Consider the following 6,000-nt stretch of genomic DNA (forward strand, 5'->3'; position numbering starts at 1 on the left):
TCGTGTAGTACCTCACCCTTGCTCAACAAAATTGGAACTTTACATCTAGTTAAGTAACTATCTACTTAGCTGAATATTCATAATGGCAATATGGCATGATTTGTGATTACTTTACTAGTTTTTTTTTTTTTTTTTTCTTTTAAAGTTATTGACACAATTGTGATTAACAATATTTTAATAAATTATAGAAACTCTCATGAAATTGTCTCATAAGTTAATTTTGTGAAATATGTTTTCAGTTCGATGCAATTTGTGAAAAAAAATAATTACTTTTGATATCAAAAATATTATTTTTCAATGTAACGATGGATCAGATCGATTGTGAAATAGAACTATTATAAATAGAAAAAAGTATATATATCTATATTATGAATTCAAGTTTTACATCTTCTGTAAAGCCCAAAAATATTAAATTATTAATGATGGGATTTGAGAATTAAATTCCATATTTTGGGCAAATATTGATTTGAGAAGTTATGGAAATTATAGATTTAATTTTTAAGCCGAAAATATTTAATTTGAGAATTTACGGATTTTGAGATTTAAATTTCGGGAATTCTTAAATTAAAAGATTAAATATTCGATTTGCATATTTATGAAATTTAAGATTAAATTCCAAGTTTCGAGAATGAATATGATTTAATTCGAAGGTGAAACCCGATCAGAGACTGATTTGAAATATCGAAGTTTCAAGGGCTGAAGTGCAAAAGGTCGGGATTAATTGATTTAATCCGCATTTATTTAATTTTAATCCGAGTATATTTAATTTGGGAATATTTAGAGTTTTGATTTAAATTCTAATATTTTTAAATTATTTTGGATTGAAATTAAATGCAAACGAGGGCCGAGGACTGAATTACAATTTTTGAAATTTCAAGAACTAAATTGCAATTTATACGATACATATCCAATTGGTAATTATATTATTCAGAGTTGATACGTGGATATGTGATATGCAATGTAGAATTCAGAAGAGAGGAAGCCGATACCTTTCTTTTCATTTGATTTCCGATCTTGAAAACCTCGTAACTTTTGATCCGATCGTCCGATTTCGATGTCGAAAAGAGTTCTGGAATTCTTGCGACAAGGACTTCGATTTGATTTAAGTATTGTGAGGTTTCTGATATATTTCGAAATCAGTATGTTGGAAAGATCAGACGTTGAGCATGTATCTTGATTTTTATGGTTTATATCTTTTCGTATCGATGTCGAATCGGTTATTTGAAGTCGTATGACTTCTAATGAGTTTTCACAGCATGTATCTCTAATGTATACTTCTGATATGCTGAGAATATGATGTTATTTTGCTGATATGTGGATGAGAAGCCATAATTGAAGTTGAAAATGGTTTCGATATGTCGTCGGTTATCGATTTTGAATCGCTACGCCGTTGATTTGTGTATTTGATTGAGTTTGAGTATGGAGTGTCGAGCCGAATATGTTTGTAACTAGTGATGATGATTATATCATTTGATTACTTCATTTCAGCGGTAATAAGATGTGATGACTCGAGATTGACGACTTTGAACCAAAGAAAGATTTGAAGAAAGTTTGAAATGATTTTGATTGAAGATCTATTGATGATTTTGAATTGATTTTGAATTGATTGAATAGAATGACGTTTGATATGAATGTTTTGATGCTATGTTTCAGATTTGAAGTGTTCAAAACCGAAGAAATACAAAGGTATAATGACGACATTGCGAGTCAGGGATTTGAAACTCAAGAACGACTATTCTTGAGTTGTCCCGCAAAAACCACATACTTGTGTATGTTTCGATTTGATTTTGATGTTGTCGATCCATCTCAGGTATTGGATCTTTGATTTTGAGTCGATATGATTATGATACGATGATGATATGAATTGATTCTATGCCAAGATCTGAGGCGATCTTATTTTCTAGTCTGAGATGACTACGATAGATGGATATCCATGTCAAGATCGGTTACGAATATTGATGACAATGACGATATATGAATCAATTCTTGATCGATATATGCGTTATTTACTCCATTGTTGAGTCGTTTACGATTAGAGTTGATATGATTTATTTAACGCATTTATATGTCGATTATACTGAGAATGTTTTCTCACCGGAGTTTATCCGGTTGTTGCTTTGTTTTGTATGTGTGCATTGCAACAGATGAGGCAAGAGCTGGCCAAGGTCATCGAGGGTAGCTCCTGAGAGAGGATAGATATGTGGACTCAGGTTGTGTAGTTGATTTGATGAGTTTAGAAGACTAGCAAGCATGTTGGAAACACTTATAAATGTTGTTCTTCAGAAGTTGATGAACACCTTGTATAGTTTCATGCTTTTGTTGGATTACTAATGGTTGGTTTGATGTATTAACTTGTTATAAACATGTTTAGATCTTGTTCTATGTATGTTTACATGTTTTGGGACATCATCATATTGAATTGGAAGGGTTGAAGGATCAAATTTTGATGTAAAAAACCAGAGCACAAGACTGCCCAGAGTTGTGCTCGGTCTGCTCTTTTTAGCAGACCGAGCGCAGCCCAAAATTTTCCAAACCGAGAGTTGGATTAGAGGGGGCAAACGGTCTGCTCTTTTTGACCGACCCCGCGCACCCCTCTGTGCTCGGTCTGCTGTTTTTGACGGACCCCGCGTACTCCCCTTTGAAAAAAAAAATTTGTTTGATCTTATTCCTTCCTTGTTTAATTAATGATGTTTAAGTTCTAATTTTCCTAAGAATGAGATTAGCAACCCGAGGCCCCACAACAGGTGGTATCAGAGCGTAAGTTTCTTGGACTGAGATAGAAGTTGAGCGGGGTAGATTGAGTCACATGCATTTATAGTATTGCATGATTATGCATTACTTGATTTGATGATTTGATAAATTGCATGTGAGCATGATCTACTATTAAAATTAAACTGCCTGATTTACTGATTTGTAAATTTTTGAATTTTCTTACTAATTTTTTATAAGATTTCTCCGGGTGATGTAAGCACCCAGAAGTGAATAGAACAGTGTTCTTTGGGTGACGTAAGCACCCAGACTGAACAGAATTGTATGGTAAGATTGAACAGAACTGTATTGCTCAGCTGAATGAAGTACCTCCGATTGAACAGAACAGTATATCAGCGAATGAATAGATGTTATTGCAGGTAGAAGTTGTTTTGCAGAGCTGAATCAGTTGTGCCAATCTTTTGAATATACAGATGTATGATGCATCAGATTGATTATATACTAACTTCGAAACAGTATATCAGCGAATGAATAGATGTTATTGCAGGTAGAAGTTGTTTTGCAGAGCTGAATCAGTTGTGCCAATCTTTTGAATATACATATGTATGATGCATCAGATTGATTATATACTAACTTCGAATCCTAACAACCAGCTGATGTATTTTGATGAAGAAGCTCAAGATTGAGTTGTTTATTATGGCTTGAATTTGAAGATTATGTCTGAATAAATGTTGACTACTGAAATATTTTATGAAAGATATAGACAGGGTCATGAGAACTGAAGCTGAATGATGACACAAAAGGAATGGAATTATAGATATGTCACAAGGTGTGAGATAATCACAACTTTAACTATAATTTCTATTCCAGAGCAAATATGAAGAAAACGAAATGAAAGTAGTTCTGTAACTCTAGCGGACCGAGACAGATTTACCTGAGTTTGATTGCAGAGTATGATATAAATTATTACACTCATTGTGAAGGGAGATATCCTAGCAATCAGTGTAAAGACATTTCAAGCAGATGTGCTAGAATATATTTGAAGCAAATTAAATTCTGAGAAGATTCGAATGAAAAACAGTTCCAGAAATATACAGAGGATCAGAATAAAATTGCACCTGAGAATGAGAACTACAGGTAACCGATTTATTTTGTTTTAACCTGTTTATGTTATTGGTGCAAGAGATATATGATAGCTGAAAGCTTTGTTATATCTTAAACTCTTATCAGAAAAGAGAATTTGTGAATTGAATTGAAGAATTGAACTACTGCTTCGATGAAATGAAACTGAACATGATTTTGTTCGTATTTGAGATATCTGTGTATGTTGCATGATAGATGATGATGCAATAACCTAGTACAGATTAGCAGAAGATTGATGATAAGAAGCGATTAAATTAGATCAACAAGAACATAATGTGTATATGAATATGATGATATATTATGGGATTTAGAATTAAGATTCTTTGATTTCGGTTTGATCTATGGTGTTTGATTACAGAAATGTTCCAAAATAAGAATATTTTATGCACTAGATATGTTCATGATCTAAACCAAAATTGGTAGATGTGCCAATGGTTAGAAGTTTTCAGATATATTCCAGTAAGTTTTCATATCATCTCGACTTTAGTTTAAGTTGTGAACTGGAATTTAATCGCGAATTGATGAGTTTATGAATTGAATACTGCTTTTGAGGTTTATAGAATAGATGATGATATGAAAATCAGTTACAGATGAGTCTTTTATTTAATTATGCTGAAGTTACTACATCATAAAATCATGATTTTTGAAATTCTTGATATCGATTCTGAGGTTTTGATATTCAACCTCAATCGATTTTGATGGACTCTTATTCTTTGTTGGAGTCTGTGGGGACCTCGGGTTGCTAATCTCATCTTAGGGCAATTAGCGATTAATAAACAATTAATCATGTATTAAAAAAAATACTCAAACCAATATAAATTTTTTTTTTAAAAAAAAAATCCTGCACCTCGCTCGATTGGTTAAATCCTACCGATCGAGAAGAAAATCTCTCTTCTCGGGTCTGAGCATATTTTGGTCTCACTCGATCGGTCAAATCATGCCGATCGAGCGAGCAAGAAAAATCAAGTTTCTGTTTAAGAAAAACAGACCTCGCTCGATCGGTCAAATCCTATCGATCGAGCGGGCTTCATTTCCAGAAAAACACAGCAGCTTCCTCTTGCTGTCAAAACTTGATGCTATGGCAAGAACTTCATTAAAAATCAATTCCAACCTGTTATAAAAGCTAAGAACATGAACATATACATATAATCAAGTTCAAGCATAATATACTAGCTTTTACAACCACTTCTAGTGAAACGACCCTAACTCTATAATTAATAAATAAATATGCGGAATTTTTTTTTTTATTTACTTACTAAATAAAATATGTACATATATGCCCATACATATATGCACAGAATAAAAAGATTTAAAAATAACTAAATAAATAAATAATTAAATACTTAAATAAAAATTGCATTCTTTAAAATAAAATAAATATCTGAGTCAAACATTTAATTAAAAATACTGCATAAATAAAATGATTAAGATTTGCATGCACTGACAATATTTCATAAAATATTCAAAATTCACCACCACTGAAAGAATAATATAAAATGTAACATGCTGACATAAATAAAACATGCACGTGACTCAGACATCTATCACGGTCACGGGGTCACTGCATGCCCGCTCATACATCCTCGCCTCCGGTGGGAACAACCTCATCCTCAACGAACTCACCTGCACCATACCAGTGTAGTGAGCCTAGAGGCCCAACATGCTAACATAACAAGGGTTTAAAATAATTTAAAACAATTAAATACTAATACATACATATACATGAATGAGCATGCTTGAAAGTTTCAAAACATAACATAACTTAACTTAAATAACATAATACATAAACATTGTTGAGCAATTATTTTCTAACATCGCATGGTTGTATCCGTAGTGTAACCTTAAATCATACATTAAATATTGATCAGCGTGGAAACCAACGTACGTGGCCGGTGACGAATCACCTCTTAAATTGGCAGTCATATGGGGACGAATCCCCCTTAAATTGTCACACTACTTCAACTTCCAACATAAAATATTTTCTTGCTCAACCTTAACATTAAATCATGCATAAAATATTATTTCATGAATGCATGTACTTAAATAAAAATGTGTGTCCTTCATATATATTTAATTTAATTTCTTACTACCATATAAATATTAAAATAACTTCAATGCATAAAAATAATTAAATATATATTCAGGACA

Source organism: Henckelia pumila, chromosome 1, assembly GCF_033568475.1.
Source record: "Henckelia pumila isolate YLH828 chromosome 1, ASM3356847v2, whole genome shotgun sequence".
NCBI classification, from domain to species: domain Eukaryota; kingdom Viridiplantae; phylum Streptophyta; class Magnoliopsida; order Lamiales; family Gesneriaceae; genus Henckelia; species Henckelia pumila.